General features: G+C 35.6%; 1 non-coding gene across 1 annotated transcript; it reads right to left on the reverse strand.

Moving 5' to 3' along the window:
- Nucleotides 1-16,631: 16,631 nt before the first annotated feature.
- On the reverse strand, nt 16,632-16,713 carry TRNAS-AGA. The gene has a single exon. It is a non-coding gene; the product is annotated as a tRNA-Ser (tRNA).
- Between the last annotated feature and the right edge of the window lie 2,854 nt (nt 16,714-19,567).

Raw genomic sequence — 19,567 nt, forward strand, 5'->3', positions numbered from 1 at the left:
CGTGATTTGTGCACACATCTTGATCGGATGGGATCCAAATTAGATTAGATTAGATTTATCTTTGATTCATTTGATCATATAGTCGTATTGATCGGCAACTATCATTTGTTGGTTTTCTACAATCTAATAGTTATGAATCTAGATCTGATTTTTCGAATTTAGATTGATCTTACCTGACAAAGGAGTTTACTAGTTTAAACGGAAGAGTCTTTGTCGAAACTCAATAAATCTTTATCTTAAATATTGAATAGAGTGGTTACCAAACAGCTGTGTTCCTTTACTGTATGGAATACGATCAAAAGGAGTTGAGTGCTTAATGATGTAACTCAAATGTTGTTGTAGATAGTGGTGAAAACTGGGTTCTTTTCGAACTTGTGAATGTAACTTTTTTTTTAAGATTTAAACAAATAAATAAATGAAGGAAATTAATAGTAATGTCAAGATTTTAGAAAGATTAAGGCTCAGAATTCACTATTACTTCAAGTTGATTGGTTATAAATAATATTTCAGAAATTATTATTAAGCTCTTTTTCTTATTAAATCACTTTTTAATTTAAAAGGTGTCCAAATATTAAGTTGTAATCCTTAAGCATGATTTATCAAAGAATATATTCTAAGCATAAAACATCAAACTGATTCACAAATAATTAAGAAAACCATTTTATCCTTTTTTTATATTTTTATCCAAGTGAACTAAATAAAATAAATAATTAACGAAATTATAAATAAAAATATTACCAATCAAACATGAGTGAATAGATCCTCCATTGCCTCAATCACCAAGAATTTAACCTCTCATCATGTTGGAAAAATACTCAAAAGACTTTATTGATGCTCACAAGTTGATTACAAATGATGAAATAACAAGAAAATCAATTTATGAACGTCATTTGCAACACACATGAAACGTCTGAAAAGAACGGCACATGAGAAGTGCAGTTGACGCTGTTGTGAAATCGCGGGAAAGGAATAGGGAATTGTCGCAGTTAAGCGACACTTCTCTGCGACTTTCCTGGGTGGTCCTTGTTCTTCGTGTTCTTAGCTGAGCAGCAGCAGAACTCTTCTTGTTGTCGACCCTTTCCTTCGATTCTTTCGTCTCTAACTCTCTCCCAATCACTTCTCTAAACTTGCTAGCCTTTCCCAAACTGTTTTGCCTTGTATTTATAGTGAATTGGAGCCAAAAAATCCGACCATTGATTGCATATATTCTCCATTTAATCCAAATATTCTAGGCTGCCAATAATAACGAAAATTTCCATTTTTAATCCCATGCACGCGTTAACTTTGATCCTGCACGCTCCCAAATGTCTTCTCCACACCTCAACACTCTTCCAACGCTAGTAGGACTCTTCCATGCACACAAGAACTCCATTTTTGCTCGTGTTACAGTGCACGTGCTCTGTTTTGGGCTCAAGGATCATCACGCGTTTTCCAGCCACTTCTGATCGAACCCACTGCCCATAATTTGTTTCTCATGCCATATCACATCTTCCTGCCAAGTTTGAGCGATTGAATCTCCCTAAAATACCTTCATTTTGTTGATTGAAACTCTAACAGTTGAGAACTTCATTTCCCGCCAAAAAAAAAAATTTTTGAATTTAAAGAGATGAAGTGCCCCTAATCGTCTGTGGAGTGTAAATAGCAAATGCCCAACTGAGGTGCCCCTTAGTAATTGGGTTGCCCCTTAACCAAAATGAGAGTCCGAATAACAAATGTCCTCCGGGTTGCCCCGAATAATTTTTCGAGCAGATCTTTCCAAAAATGTTTATTTCCTAAAAATACATAAAAACACAATATTAGTACAAAAATAGAGTTCCAACAATACGTACATTGAGGACAAATTAGGCACAAAAATGTGTCTATCACTTAAGACTTTACATCGGTAAAGCAACTCAAGATAATGATTTCTGTCTTGGGATTCACGTGAGTGGACTAGATGGTCTTAGAAGCAAGGATACTGACGAAACTAACTAACTATGGGTAGATTACTTGGTCTCATTCTATTTGAAGTTGGTTTTGTTCTTTTTATAACGACTTAATTATGAGAGTATTCAAAACTGGACTAGGTTCGGGGGTTTTCTGCATTTGTGGCTTTCTTGTTAACAAAATCTTGTTGTGTCATTTACTTTACTTTCGCATTATAATTGTCTTATTAATATAATAAAGTAAATAATACTTGTACGCTAGTTCCCTAATCACTTGACATTGTTCATATAGTCAATCAGTTATGTATTGTAATTATTATTAAGTGAATACTTTGTTGTTGTATTCTCTCGACTTTGTCCATAGACGATCACACTTGGTATCAGACATATAGGTTGAAACGAAAAGGCGTGGTGTATTTGAGTACCTCATCATTTCACTCGTGATAAGCACGTCAGTGCAACATTTTATACCCATATTTATATTGGCTAGGTTTCAATATTTTGGCTAATATCACTATTTCAGTGCTTTTAGAGAAAGTACAAGTGAATTCGATTATTCGGAGAATAAACACTTAAGTTGCGGCTTAATTGGCGTTTGCGACCAAAATGTGCAAATCATTCAAAGCATCAAAAGAAGCCAGCTCAAGTGTCATGCTTACAAACTCATGTGCCGCGCCAGCTTGCTATTTCACTGCATCGGAGATGGGAGAAATAGTAAATAGGGGAAGTAATTCCGTTTCTCTTAGCTGGCACCACTCATGATACAAAGAGGTGCTTTTGAATTCTAGATGACGGTTGATTGTACAGCGACTGCTATGGGAGCTTATGGAAGAAGATGGCAGCAAAATCTTGGAGCAAAACTGGTATGTGAATAGAGTAAGAGGCCGAGATGGTTGCATTCGCAGCAGTTCAGCGTCATTGGCAACAGAACGGGCAGTGATGATGGTGGAATGAATTGCAGTCAGTGGTGGTTGTGCAGCATCGAACTTCTACTCGAACTGAAGAGAAAGCTGAGACGTCGACGAAGATGGACTGACAGAGATGGTTCAAGGCTGGTACTGGTTTGTGGTGAAATCTCGATTGAGATTGCAGCAGCCAATTAGGGTTTATTCTGAGTACTTCTCACCATGGAGTGCTGGTCTCGTATGGGGTTGTTATTCGAGTCGAGAGAAACTGGAGCTGAGACTCTTACACGGACAGAAGACGGAAATTGGCGGCAGTGGCAAATGTTCAGTTACAGCTTGAAGGGTTTTATTTTCCATGGCCGTGAACTAGGAGGCTTAGCTGAAGTACATTAGACAGAAATGATGGAGAAAGAAGATGAGAGCGATGTTGATGTTTAAATTCGATCTTCCTAAGAAACTGCAAAGGAATAATGGAAACGGCTAGATTAGTCGAGATAGATGGTCGTTGCAGTGGGTGTTGGCTGATTTCATTATGCTGTCAAGAAGATATTTTCTGTGAACTGAAGTTGAGTGATGCTGCCAAGGTTGATCAAGTGTGTTGGTTGGACGGTGATGGCAACGAGTTAAGAACCGAGAATGGGTTTGGTCTGAAATGAAGTTGCGGCCTGTATTCCATGGTTTGAATCGAGTGGAGATGGAGCAAATAAATAGAGGCGCATGTATTGAATGACGGAACTGATATTATGGTTTGAATGAGTTGATTCAGACGTGAAGTTTTATTGGCTAGGATGTAGCTGGGGTTTGTTGCTGCGACGGAACATTTGGAGAAAGGTGTTGACTGAATCCATTGTTAGTTGAGTCGGTGATGCATGGGCAGTAGCGGGAGAAGGAAGCTGGATGGGTTCAATGTTCTCGAAATGGAGTTGCTCATATTGCAGTAGCTCAAGTGAAAGAAAGTAATGGTGACTGTTAACTATCTCGGTGATGGGGGAAACTTCGGAGCTGTAAAACAGCTGGAAGAACAGTAAAGCATCATCTCCACCTTATACTCGGTTTCGGCAGCAGCTTTGGGGTAGATAATGAATCAGTATTGTGAACTCTATCAGGTATCGATTAAGAAATGAAGCAGCAACAAGGAGACTCAGGAAGTAGAAATGGGTATTGTATGTTGAGAGATGAAATTATTGAGGCACGGTGGCGTCGATCGGTTGATATGAGTTCTCAAAGTAGGCTGTATAGAGAGATCCGGACACGAAAGAAGATGGATTGGGTGAGTTGCTGCTATCGTGAAAGCTCAGTAGAGTGGTGCTGTAGTTGGGACGAGGAAACAAGGGAAGAAGCTCTCTTAACAGCAACAATGGGTATTCTTGCGTGTTTGCCAAGGGTTGTGCTCGACTAGAGTTGTGCTCGTGTTTGATTGGTTGAGTTGTTTACAACCAGCTGAAACTTAACGGACAGTGGTGCTATCTTTGGATTTGGAGTTGGTGTTGTATTCGGGTCATTGGACTGGGCCTTGGCAGATGTTGCTAGGTCTTACATTAGACTGGAGGCAGCATCTATACGAAGGAAAACAAACAGAAAGTGGGGAGAGGCCGGTTTTGGGAGTTGCGACCACAGAGCCGAAATCAGAGAGTTGAAAAGAGGAGAATCCTGTTCCGCTGTGGGGGGTTTTTGGCAGCGAAGATCTGTGCATAACAAAGAGAAGAGGAGACCACGAGTCGTTGGGTTTAATCTTTCTATCTTGTCTTAATTATTTTGATGGCTTTTGAGAAAGTCATGTTTAGCTAAACTTTGCGATTAGGGTTTATGGTAGAAACCACTTTGAGCATAAGAACAATTTGATTTGGTATATTTACGTTTTGGAGGCTATTATGAATTGAATATGATTAGTTCTTGATATTGTTTATCGATTTATTGAAATATGAGTTGTCTCTTCACCGGTTTTGCAGAACCTTTATGCATAATTGTTAGGATCGAAATTATATTTGTCTACTTATTTGCTATTTCCATACTTGGGTTAAATCCTTTGATGGGGTATGCTTAGAATAGCCAGGTATTATTTTTGAATTCATATTTAGTTTCGCATAACTTTCTCGCTAACGCAATTTGATGGTTCATGCTTCGGTTTAGTCTTTTGATGTGCCATGCTTAGGGTGTCCCAATGATATTTGCGACTCTATTACATATAATAGGTGATGTTGATAGAACAGACGATAAATAAGTATTCACGAATTATGTTCCATTTCAGTAATTGAATAGAAATAGTGGTGGATACTATAAACCGTGGTTACCACTCTCCCATTGGATTTCTTTTAATTTAAGTTTAATTTTATTATTTCGTTTTACATTTCTCATTCTAAAAATCCAAAAAAATCATTTCTGGTTAGTTCATTAGAGATATTGATTAGAGTATTTCCACCGCTCCCTGTGGGTTCGACCCGTACTTGCCTCTGTCTACTAGTTGGACATTGTGCAATTGAGGTTATTACATATAGGGTTTTCTCAGGTTCCCAACAACTCGTTAACAAAACTTCTTGTGTTTTGTGTTTTTGATTTCCATATTATATTGTTTATCTTTATAATATGAATATAACAAGTAGTATGTTATCAATCGTAGTTGTATAATCCATATTGATTTTGATCGATTATAAGAACTTGTTTTTGTATAATTCGTATCTTGAAACATGGATAACAAGTTTTATACTTGGCAAAATCCCGATCCCGGTTATTGGATTCAACTAGATTGAACTTGGATATTGATCTTTGGAATTTTCCAAGTACTCTTCCGGTTATATAAGGTTCACAGACTCAATTGTCTAGAAAATTCTGATTGTAAGAGAAAGAGATATAAACACTTCGTATAATTTTGTTCGAGGATCATTGGTCTACTTGGAATTGTATTAAGGTTTTGTCCCATACAGTTTCTCGAACAAAAAAGTTGGTGGCGTACTCGGTACCTCCTTTTATTAATTATAAAAAATAAAATATCACATGTATTTGCAATAATTAGACTTAACAAAAAACTGGGCATGATGATATGAAATTCCTGAACAAATTTGGTTAACAATGATTTATGGGTTGTAAAGAGAAGCCTTGGATTATCCTAGATTAGTACAATATATGAGCATAATTATCAAGTTTAGTTCGCAAAAAATTATTGTGGTTTCACTTAGTTTTTTCCCATTCTGAGCAGTGACGACATTCGATCGTCAATCCATGGATTTTCGGGCATAGATGTAGCAGTTTTAGATGATTATGGTAGTGTTACCAAAAATAAAATTTACAATACCGTAGGTATCACGATCTCGAAAAACTATCGATTATAATACTCGTACAAGCCATCTTAATACCCTAAAATACCATAGCGATAAAACCTCTTAATCAGACCCGACTCGCAATGCCACTGCTTGATGGTTGGCAGGACCGACCCAATTCTCAAAGGTAATGTTGCGCACCATGAACCCTGCACCCATACAAAATACGTGCTTCTGAATAATTCATCAGATTCGATGGACTATGTAGTATTTTACATTTTATGATGCAAAAAGTATCACACGTATCACATATACTTTTTAAATATATAAAAAAATAATACATGAATCGTATATGAGAAATAAATTTTTTATAAGACTTATATTATGTAATGTTTCTTAAATTATACATACACAAATTTTATTGTTAATAATGCGAGACCAACACTTTTAGTAGCACAAATAAATAAATAAATAAATAAAACAAATAAATAAATATTATTAGTAGTACTCTTACGTGTTAAAGAATTCAATTTTACACAATTATAGAATGACGAAATAAGACTAGGTCATATAATTAAAAAAATTATTCTTTCTCTTCATCTTTTGGGTCTCGGGTGGTTTACTATCCCGCCCTGTAGGACAATATTATCTTAAAAGAGGTATCATCCCGACCTACGACCCATTCAGAAGGTCTGCTTCTGTGTTTAGCTCACGGAATCCAACAGAGTTGCAATGCATCCACCTTTGTAGTGGGTTGTTTAAGTTTTTTTAAAATAATGGAGGCTGGGTGTGGAACGCATGACCTAAAGTTTGGTATACAAGCTATAAAGTCCACGGTTTGGTTGTTGATTAAACCATTAGATACCTTGTATATAAATAATTGAAATCATATTTTTGTAGCATATAATACTAAAATATCTTTTGATATAGGCTGAATTTTTGATGCCGAACTCACATTTCGAAAATGAATACATATATATTATGCCGTTTCGAACGACTATCTGAACAACGAACCGTTGACAGGATTTTTGACCGAATACGAACTACCCAAATCCATATAATACTCGTACGTTTATGGTTCCGAACTTTACACTGTACCCCGAATTGCTAACTAGGATTTAGATGAGTCAGTTTCTGATAAGTTGAGTTTGCAAAGGAAAAAAGCTAACCTATTAATCATTTATTCGTCCAGTAATTTGAAATTTTTGATCTATTTATCTCTTTTTGAAATTAAATAAGACTACAACCCTTAGGATTGACATAACATTTCATTGCTATGTTGTTTCTGGTTTACAAAATTATGTATTTCAATTTTTATTTTATTTTCGAAGCAATGTATTTCAATTGATAATGCTTGTAAGTTATTTATAGGGGTTAGTCTAATTAGGATTCGTGGGTTTTCAAAATACTTCTAGTTTGAGATAATTCAAAAAAGTTTTTATGAGTTTTAAAAAGTTTGAGAAACTCTGGATGAATTTAACAAGAGATTTGCGGACACAAATTTCATCGATTTGCAGAGAGTTTTAACATACTGTAAAGACAACAATATTGACCAAATAATAAAAATATAGATTTGATCACCAAAAAATAATTAAAATTCATTTTTCTATATATATTATAGAGATAAAAACATGATATAAAATAGTAGAAAATTTTATAATGACCAAAATAATTATCTAAATTCAATCATTTTTCATTAACATGATTATTGATAAATTTCAATTAAGATTAAATGTTTTGTGCCCTAGGACGCCATGAAAACAGAAATGTTATCACTTTTTTCCTCATTAGCTGATACCGTTAGTAATTTTGGAGATATTTAATTATTCACGTATTGTTTAAAAGTAAATATTTTTTTTTATCAGTCAGCAGCGGGAATTGAACTCCTAACTTATGATTTGGGAGTTCAACCCCTTTTAGCCCAGTTGGTTAAAAAAAAATCTAAAAATCTTTAGCATGGGGGTAGTCAAATGAGATTTCTATAGACTTTCGTAGATTTTTTATTTGAGTGACTCTCGAAAATTCTCTGAAAAATCTAGAGATTTCTAGTGAATTTCTGAGAGCATATTAGAGAGTCTTTGTGACTTGTAGAGACAGAAAAAATGAGATTGGTAAAGAGTCTATGTGATTTGTAGAGACAAAAAAAATATAAAATTTAATCAAAAAATTCAAAACTTCTACCGATTATTTTACTATGTACTTTATAATGTTAATAAAAATACCATGAATACCTAGTAAAATATGTTTTTATTATCAAAATAAAATTAATATTGTTCTATGCCAAAGTTTTCATTGTTTTTATTCCATTCATCCCACATTTTATTTGCTATGCTATCTCGCTACTGGTTTACTGCGCAAATGGCCCGTTCCTTGGTCATCAGGTCAAACAAAAAAAAGATAAAAAAAAATTGGTTTCTCAATAAAACAAATATTCCCTAAATTTCCAAGTCTCTCAAGATATTATCTCTTGGGGAGAGATTTCTACCATGCCTATTTTGCTAAAAAAGTATCTCTAAATCTCTGAAAACAACAAATCAGTGACTTTCAATTCTCCTTCGAATAACATGGAGTTTCAGAGAATTTAAATGACTTAAAAAATGTTTATAACCAATAACAAAAACATTAGGAGACTCTCCAAAAATCTCTATGACTAACAGTAGATTTGGAAACTCTCCGGAAGTTATTTAAAATCTCAATTGACTACCTCCATGTAAAAATATCACTTACTTGGGAGAGATTTCTTTCAAGTATATTTAAACTAAAAAAGTCTCTCAAAATCTCTTTACAACTCATATCCTTCATTTCAATGTAAACATCCAATAACATGGAATTTCTAGGTTTTTTTTTTAAAAGTCTATATCGAATAACAAGGATTTTCAGACACTTGAAACTTGATCCACTAGCTATGCTATAGGAATCTCTAGAATTCTCAGTTCACTATTCCCATCCATGAAAATGGACTCAATGTGAACAATCGAACCAAAAGTAATTGTAACAAAATTACATTTATAATCACTAGCGAATAAAAAACCCCATAATAAGTTGGAATTTTTTTTCCACGATCAAATACCATACGAGAAGAATCAAAGATAAGGAATAAACATTCATCGGCTAGTAATTAATAATTCACCTTATCTATTTTAAGTTGTGTGAGAGAATATCTTTGCTACCACTTGAATCATAACCTTCGCTCTCAAGCATTTTATTAAACAGACACTGAGAAGTTAGCAGTAGCAACAAAACCATCATTAGGTAGCATACAAGAAATTAAATCACTAGAAAACCCATCTGATTGATACCCACTGTGATAAACAAGCTTTTGAACAGTTTCCGTATATAATCTATCCAAAAATTGAAAACCCACGCAATAAGGAAACCCTAATTTAAAATCAAACTTCAATTTTCCTTTTCCATGATCGAATAAGCTATGAGAAGAATTCATGATACTGGAAAAAAGAATTAGCCATTAATAGTCTGTGACTTAGCGTTAATACTACCTGTTCGAAACCATCCTCACTCAATTTGATGAAATTCTTCTTAACAAAATCATTAACTTCATCTTTGGAAATTTCTTGGAATTGAAAACTCAAATCAGTGTCTGAATCATCTTTTTCTTCAAAGAAATAAGGAATTAACCAAAACCGGAAGATTTTTTTTCTCTTCTTCACCAATAATAGATGTTGCATCTCCATTCTTGGTTCTTCAGATGATTGCTTAGGAATTATTGTAGTAGTACCCTTAATTAAAGGGATCAATTATAACCTCTTCCTTGCCTTGTCCATTAGCACATAAAACTTCTAAAGGTTGCACTCTCTAGTTGGAGAGTGATTTTTTTCAAAATGAAACCGGTACAGACAACAATTTTTTTCTAATTATCCTCTTGTTTGACCTTCTTTCTTCAAGGCTTCCAGTTGTAGTGGTGTAACTTCTTCAAGCTCCGCCATGAAAAAATCTCCAAATACCGAACTATTCTGATACCAATTGTAGTGATCGACACTGTAATTGAAAAATCAGAATCAGATCCATAGGATCTACTCTGCACTTATAAGAGATAAACCTCAATTGAGGAAAAACAAACACATTCTATTCGACAAAAGAGAAAACGGAGAAACACACGGTACATATTAGGCAAGAATAATGGCACATGCCTCGGGCGCATATGCTAACATTACTAATTACACCCAAGCTGCCCTTATACTTGGGTGCCCTATCAGACATGGTCACATGGGAGAGTCAAATCCAAACAAATTCATTAACCAGAGTTTCTCAGAAATTGTGATATTTTGTGTGTGATCTAGAACATGTTTTGTTCTTTTTCCATTCAAATTTATTATTCACCATGCATGTAATTATAACATAAACGGTTAAGATATGTCTAGTAGTATCAGCAGCATACATCAACACTTTCGATACGAGAACAACATTTGCATGCATGTGAGTGCAATTAGAGAAGGCACCGACAGAGGTTGGACAGGACAGGATAAAGTGGTGGAGGAGGAGGAGGAGGAGGAGGAGGAGGAAGAGACGCGCGACTTTGAATATTCTGTTGACTAAGATTGATGGGGAATAAAATAGATTGATTCCTACTTGATAGATCAGCACACGTTCTTCGGGTCCCGTTGGTTGATACTACCACCCAATATCAACCATACAGTTATGCCTTAAATTAATTTGTTAAAGTATTTGGTTGCCAATTAGTCTATGCTCCAATCAATTTGATTCATTCGATGTTTGTCGGTAAGTATCATCAGCTCCAGTAAACATGATTTAGTCCTTGAGAGTTTTGCCTTAGCTTTTATACCATAATATGGAGGCTTTGATGGTTCATTTTTCAGGTCCATGGAGATGGAGTTTGTGATCTGTGCTGCTGTGCACCTCACATTGACTCAGTCTACGTAGAGTACCTGAGTACGTATAGAGTACAACCCAAATGGAGAAAGGTTTGCCAAATTGAGCATGCAGTATTTGCGGTCTTTTTCAGAGCAGCAATCCATACCAGACGGCAAAAATACCAATACGATATATATATATAGTGTGCAGTGATCCTAGTTAATATGTGCATGTACGTACGAAAAAGACATTAGTTATTCATGAGGAGAAGAATATGCGTATGCCGGACTGTTGATCGGGACTAGAAGTACTATGGGATGCATGGCTACCAGTCAGCTAATGTAGGTTTAGTCTCTTTCTCATCATTAAATAAATTCATTTTGAGACGTGATATCTAGCCTAAGAGTTCTACTCCATAGCTAACTTTGTCCATAGGGTAGCGTTGGACCTAGGCCTAGTGTATATGCCAGCTAGAAAGTGGGTCTCGTTTCAGATATCAAAACTTGTGGCATTGTGGAGATCTAGTATGGGCCTCTTCTCTTTTTATTTGAACTGTAATTTTGGGCATACCAAAATCTTCCAAGGCATACTGAATGAAGACAAAAGAGGTTGTGAAATAGAAAAATCAGATAATCCTTTAATCCAATTTTTTTTAATGGCAAATCTGTGCTTTACGTATTAGTGTTAATAATCTTGATTAGTGATTAAATATTTTGTTTAGTGATTAAAATAATTTCAGAATTATAAGAGTTATTTAGATGAAAAATTTGAGGAAAAAAAAATCAAAGTTTTGGTTTGGTTAAGAAGGAGAGAAAGAGAAGGAGAAAGTGAGAAAATTCTAATTCTTGATTCAATGGAGGATGAGGAGGGTCATCATTCATCTAAAAAACCTAGGAAAATACATATCAACTACAACAATGATCCAGAAGGCTGATTTCGTAGATTATGAGAATGATTTTACACTCACTCAAACTCAAGCTCAAACTCAAACAAAAACTCAAGATGATGATTTTTATGAGCCAAATCTTGATGATGAAGACATTGATGAGGAACCCAATGCTTCTAATACACAGGTACACTTATATCCTATACTTAATCTCACTTCTATAGCTCTCAATTATCAAAAGTTAGGTTTTTTGAATCATGGTTCGGCGAAACAGGTTGAGGTTCGGTTCACATCTATGAGCCGAATCTACCAATTGATGAACGGTTCGGCTTACTGAATCTGTTTACTGCATGCGCCGAACCTATAATTTCCAATTCCAACCCTTTTGCTAAACACTAGTTCAGCTTATATGAAAGTTTCATAGTAAGCCGAACAACATCCTGAATAGCCCGGAATAGAATCATTACTAATTCGGCTTATATATCCAAAATCGTATGTGCCGAACATAATTTTTTAATTTCTGGGTTGAAATATTGTTACTGGTTCGGCACATATGGAGAATATCGTATCAGCCGAAACCTCTTATGTTCAAGGTTCGGCACATAATATGATTATCGTCTGAGCCGAACATGAATTTGTTAATTTTTGGGTTAAAATATTGTTCGTGGTTCGGCACATATTGAGGATATCGTATAAGCCGAAACCTGTAAATGTTTATAGTTCGGCACATAATGTGATTATCGAATGCGCCGAACCCTTTCTAGTGTTTAACCTTGTGATATTCTTTGTAGATCGTGCTTGGACCCATGGACAATCAACCTGATCCAGTAGACATAATTCACGAGGATACCAAGGATCACTTCCAAAATGATTTGGTATGTAAGAACCTTTTGTTTACCTTAATGTTGTCGGAATATTCCAAAGTTTTTCTTACAAATTACTTGTTCTGGAATGAACGTAGATATGGAAAAGTAAACCAGAAGTTCTGGATTGGCTTGAGGAACACGCGATGAAGATAAATTGTGTACTAGTTAAAGGACAACAAAGCCGATGGGATCGGTTTGAAATGATTTGTGAGCGTAGTGGAACCGGCGCTAGCAAGGTTAAAAAGGGTACTGTATACGTTGGGAAGATCGGGAGAAAGAATAGGACAAAGACAAAGAAAAGAAATTGCCCTTTCAAGATCGTTTTCAACCTCAAGAATAAGTCTGGTAGGTATATGAGGCCTATCAATTTTATATACGATAACTACTTGGAAGATCTATCGCCAATAATTCATGAGCATATTATAGCAACGGACGACGTGCAAGGCGATGGAAATTGTGGTTATTACGTCACGGCGGAACAACTTGGTCCTTTTATGGAAGGGAATAATCTGGTGCCCCCTGAAAATGAAGTGAACTATATTCGGCAACGATTGTTACAAACCCTACGTAAAAACAAAGAATTCTATAAGACAATGATGAGAACAGGTCCAAGAAAAGATGCAGGGGTGGCAGCGGAGTACGTTGCATTCGAACGTCGTTTGCATGGGGATTTTATCATTATCGAAGAACATTGGATGGCAATGACCATTTGTGGGTTTTTAATAGCGGAGACATTCAATTGCGTTGTACATTGTTTCGCATGGACGGGTAGTAGCTTTAATTACGCGCCTCCAACAAAACCTTGCAATGATGGTGTAAAGGATAAAAGACTTGTTCTTGGATTTGTTCAAAATTGTCATTTTATCGGCCTCAAACTTAGACCCGATTGCCCATTACCACCCTTGATGAGTGCAGCCTTTTGGCCTAGATTTGAAAATAATTTTGCGATGGATTGGTGTGCAAATTATGCGACAGAAATGGATCTTTGGAAATCTTTGCATGTGCAGCCTCCAAGTGGACAAGTAATTACGTTTTCAAGTGATGAGGATGAAGATGTTAAGCAAGAGGTCAGTGAAGATGATGAGAATGAGGTCAATGAAGATGATGAGAAAGAGGTCAGTGAAGAGGATGAGATTCGTTTAGGATCTCCATGAAAAATGTTTCATGGATTTATCCGTTTATTTTGTGTCAGGTTCGGCTTATAAGAACAATTCACTGAAAGCCGAACCTGACAACAAAAAAATACCAGAGTTTTTTTGTCAGGTTCGGCTTATAATATTATTTCACTGCAAGCCGAACCTTGTCACTTTAAAAAACCAGAATTACTTTTCTAGGTTCGGCTTGTAGTATATTTCTGAAGAAAGCCGAACCTTTCATGATTCACGAACACAAGAATTATTATATCATTCCAAATAGACTTTTCAAATTCATAGAAATTGTGGATTACATCCCTGCTACATAGTAGGCTTGCAATTAATTTCTAATATCCTAAACGGGTAATGAGAAACCTTCTAAGAATGTGGTAGTGATCTTTGTATTTGAAATTCTTTCCCTTCCATCGTCGCCATTCCTCTAGAGCTCGAACTTCAATCTCAGAGTTAGTTTCACCTTTGAGTCGATATCGACTCACAATCAGAACTAAAGTTATGAAGTCTGTGACTTTTTTCTTAATACTTATAATTCGGCAAAACAAGGACGCACTATCCCGGTTGTGAGGATTACCTGTTTCCGTGCTGAAGGCTTCATGAATTCTAACCAAGTAGTACATACTCATCAGACCATTTACTCGTCGTTCTTCACCCTTCTTTGGATAGTATGCTACATAATTAGTGCAAAGAGATAAATCTTCTTCTAGAGTAAACTTAGGAGTTGGGGGTGCCATTTGTTGAGCATATGTGGTTAAGAATATGAAAAAACATGTAGGTATATATAGAATATAGTTTTACAACGGCTATATCTTTCAAAAAAAGAGTCGTTCCTAGATTTTCGTGAAAAAAAGTACAGGTTCGGCTTATAGAAATTTTAGAACATAAGCCGAACCTATATAAGTAACGGCTATTTTTTAAAAAAATTTGAAAATTTTTACAGATTCGGCTCACCATATTGGTGAGATTTAAGCCGAACTATATACTGGATTACACCAATACTGATTTTTAAGGCTCGGCTTATAACTCAAATTATAGGATAAGCCGAACTCTATACATTCGGCGCATAACTGTTAAGCTATTCATTAAAACATGAAATTGAAGGTGTCCATAACCCAATCCCATCACCATTAAAAACAAAGTTGAGCACCTAAAAGCAAAGGTGTTTGCAACACCATAAAAGTGTACTTAAAACTTAAGAAAAACGTTAAAAGGAAGTTGGAAACATAAAAGGGAATTTAACCACGACCCCTCTTCTTAGTGGTAGGCCTTTGTTCGGGTTCCTCGGGTCCTTGTCCTTTGTTGATGATTGCATCCCACTTGTTGATGAGGTATTTTTGTTTTTCCACGGTCATTGGTGTTTTGCAACCAAGTTTGGCCTTCATTTTTTTCAACATCTCCCTACCCGCGGCATTGGTCCTGACACAAGTATGAAAGTTATAAGACTAATTCGGCGTAAGTATGAATCATGTCTTGAAATTTTTATTAGCTTACACAGAGAGTGGATCGGCTCATACCACAAAACAATTATAAGACGATTCTATATATTCGGCTCACAACCGATACCGTCGAATAAGCCGAATCTATGATTATGAACTCAAACATGTATTCGGCGCAACATGATATCATATAAATAAACCGATCCTATACACTTGTAAAATTTATGAAATTTTAACAATGATATTCGGCGCAACCCTAATACTATCGAATAAGCCGAATCTAGAATTACGAATTGAAACATTTATTCGGTGCAAAACTAATACAACCATACAAGCCGATCCTAAGCACATGAAAAAATTCTGAAATTCAAACAACATTTATTCGGCACAAAACTAATACAACCATACAAGCCGATCCTAAGCACATGCAAAAATTCTGAAATCCAAACAACATTTATTCGGCACAAAACTAATACTACCATACAAGCCGATCCTACGCACATGCAAAATTTCTGAAATTCACAAAACATATTCGGCATAAAACTAACACCATCGAATAAGCCGATTCTAAATATAAGTCTTTGTGTCACTAAGTTCGGCTCAAAACGGATTTCAGATCTACGCCGAGCCGTTCATATGCACTTTCAGGGTTCAGTTCCAAGAACAGCTCGGCGCACATCTAACATTTGTTTTACGCCGAACCATACCATGTAACCGCCGCAGAACACATGATTTTGACGAATTAAATAGACCAAAACAATCAAAAACATCAAATATGAGATGGGTTTGTAGAACTAACCTTCTTATTCTCATTTCCGGAGTTGGTTCTTCTTCAATCTCTTCTTCCGGTTGATTTTGTGGTTGAGTTTGAGTTTGTTCTTCACTCTCTAAATCTTCTTCTTCATCAATAGGTTGTTCAATCGATCGATTTGAACGAGATACTGCCTTACGACGACCTATTATATAGATGAGTTTAATCGTCGATTAAAGTTTCACGAATCGACAATTAAATTTCCGCGATGAAAAAAAAAGAAAGGGAAGGGTGAATGAGTTCGGCTGTGGAGAGGAAGAAGAAGAAGGTGAATTAAACTGATTTTAGGTGTAGTTGATTATAGGTTTTGTATTAGGATTAGGGATAGATTAGTAGTAATTTAAAGGATTTAAGGGCATATAGGTAATTGAACCACCCCATAGGGTACCCCTTATAAGGTCACCCAAGTTAGGACTAGTGCTTTGTATGCCTAAGAAGATTTTGGTATGCCCAAAATCAGAGTTCTTTTATTTGGGAAAAAAAAAAGTAACGTCTTTCAAGGTGCTGAAACAGGGCGGTAGACTACCAAATACTCCTTACCAAGGAAAGCAGATTAAAAAAAAAAAAAATCGTGGTCGGCAGGATTCGAACCTGCGCGGGCAAAGCCCACATGATTTCTAGTCATGCCCGATAACCACTCCGGCACGATCACGTTGTTGTTCTCATCACAAGTAAATAGCCAGATGACCCAATAAGACTTCATGTGCTTATCAAGCCACAAACCAGAATGAAAATCCTAGAAATTAAACACCACAACTTAAAAGATACCCAAGTGAACAAAAGGTCATAAGAACCATTGAAGACACCAAATGACCTGCATTCGAAATTCGTCACTATCATATTACTACGACTGGTGATGGACCAGAAAGAAAAATGAAACTTACGACTCTATTTAACCTTTATCGAGCTCGATCAAAGAAGATCTCTTAATCAAATGCAGGTTTCAAACCCCGACCCCAAAAACAAAACAAAATTAAATCATCATCGGATCATTTATCAATTATCATAATAATCGTAGATACTCAATGATTGTACGTATTTTGGCAGCGTATGCCGTAGGGTATTCATTCTACTACTATCCGATATAAAAAGAAGTGGTGCCCAGAACCAAATGGACCACCATAAGCAACATCAATACCGACTCTGCACTATTTATCATGATATCATATATACGTAAATGCGCCCAAGTGGTTGTTGGTACTTGCTAGTGAGTGGTACATACATGTCATTTTGATAGTAGGTCCTGCTGCACATTCAATCGAGGACAAAATTGATTTCAGCATTGGTCTGTGTAAAATCAGGTATGATCTTCCATTCTGCCTATACTTATTCGCTAGTTTATCCTTTTTGTGGGATCATTACTGCACATCAGCATTTAACCCTTTCAGTGGTTATGATAATCGGTAATCAGCTTATCCTTTGTACTTGATGCATGTGATAGCTTATAAAATGAAATGCCAAACTGGTGCGGTGGAAGGGTTAAATTAAGGTGGAGTGCTGTAAATTATTTTTTTCAGTAAGTACTGTTTTAGAACCTGGCTTACTGATCTTGCTTTATCTACCGTACTTTTGCTTTTTGGAATTTTTATTTTCGTTCCATTAATTTCTTCACCTTGAAACTCCAAATTTAGTCTTCCAACCCAGTTTATTGGAATTCCCAAGAAGTTTTAATTTTCCTCTTCAAAAATTCAATAATGAAAATCCGAAAAGTTTGCAAGCGGAACTATGTGGTACGAAATCAGAAATAACTATTGCCACCAAGAATTTTCTAGGAATTTGATCAAAATACAGAATATTTTCATGCTTCAGCCTCCACTAGGAAAAAAACAAATGCCACTCACTCTCTCTGTGAAATCTCGAGCCTTTGACTTTTGGATAGAGACCAAATTATTACTTTTTTAATCAATCATTTCTCTCAGATAGGCACCTCCGAATTCTCGAAATACATTTTTCTTTTTATGATACTAGACCTTGTATTCCTGAGACAAAAAGTCTTTCCCTCGGTAATGTTTCAACCCGTCCAAAATTATTCTAAAGTGGAGATCTATACTCTCTCAGATATGAATCCTTGGAGAGTTCCAGGTCATGAAGGTTTTCAATCTAGGTTTTTCAAAGCCAAACTGGAATACTTTTGAACCTGATATCATCTGGAACACTCAATATATTTTGAAATTGGGTTTCTTACTTGTGGCCTATCAGATTAGAAATCAGATTTTTATGCCTCAAACCCCATCGGATTTCTGACCTATTATCTTAAGTAACATAATTTACATACTCATCTCAAAAAATCTTGCATATCGGCTTAAGCCTCTCCTAAATAGATTGATTTCTCCTCGCCAATCTGCTTTTCTACCCGGTAAACAAATCATCGATAATATAATTATCGCTCACGAGATCCTTCACTTGGCATGAAAATTGGATCTTTCTAAAACTTTTGGTCGGGTTGAATGGTTGTAACGACTCTCAAGCTCGTCAACTCGATTAGACTGGTCAAGAGATGATTTAGTCCTTAAATATTTAAGTAATCAAATATCAACATTAGTTATTAGAAATTAACCAAATAATAATATGGAAATGAAACTAGTACAATTGAATGCATCTCGAAAAGTATGCGAAATGGACTATTTGAACGTGTCATTGGGATATGAGAAGAAGAAGAAGAAATCATCGGAATTGTGTGAAGGGTGACATAATCTTTTAACTTATAATGCTATTAAGGCAACTGAGACTTTTACTCATGTCACCTCTATCATTTTTATAATAGTTAAGTTAACTATGTGGCTGACCATATCCAATCTTATCGGTGCCTCATTAATTCTCATTTCTAGCAAATATCATTGTAGTACAATGGTAAGTCATTGGGTGATGATACTAGTGACCTGAGTTCAAAACTCGTCAGCATCAAAAAATTTACCGATCAAAAAAAAAAAGAAACTCATATCTATTTTCTTTTCTTCTTTCTCTTTTTTCTCAAACTCTTTCTCTGTTGCTTGAGATGAGATTCGTGAATGATAATTATGAAGAAATTAGTGAATCAAATGAATCAAGGATAGTGTTGATAGGATTTGGTTAGGTTTGTGTTGGTTAAAGAGAGTAAACCAGTAAGAAATTAGGGTTAAGGTTTTCTCAGAGAGTCGATGATTATGAGGCTGAGATCAAGTGAAGAATAGTAGATCAAGTAAGGGTTGATGGTGATGTTGTTGATGTGGGTAATTGATTCATATTCAAAGAAAAAAAGGGGATTCAGAATTCAATAATAAAATTAGGGTTTGTTAGTTTTATTTTGAAACTTATTAGAGATTGAAGATGAATTCAGGTAATTAGTGATGGATTTTAATCAAGTGCATTTAAATTTGATTTCACAAGAAATTTGGGTTTTTGTTCGGTTCTTCCCAAAATAGAGATTAGGGCTCTTGGTAGAAATTGAAGAGGGTGTTGAGTTGATTAAACAAATGAGGTTGAGAATATATGTGCAATTTAGTTTCTGGAGATGAAATTGATATCTC

This window comes from Papaver somniferum, chromosome 5 (assembly GCF_003573695.1).
Source record: "Papaver somniferum cultivar HN1 chromosome 5, ASM357369v1, whole genome shotgun sequence".
NCBI lineage: Eukaryota > Viridiplantae > Streptophyta > Magnoliopsida > Ranunculales > Papaveraceae > Papaver > Papaver somniferum.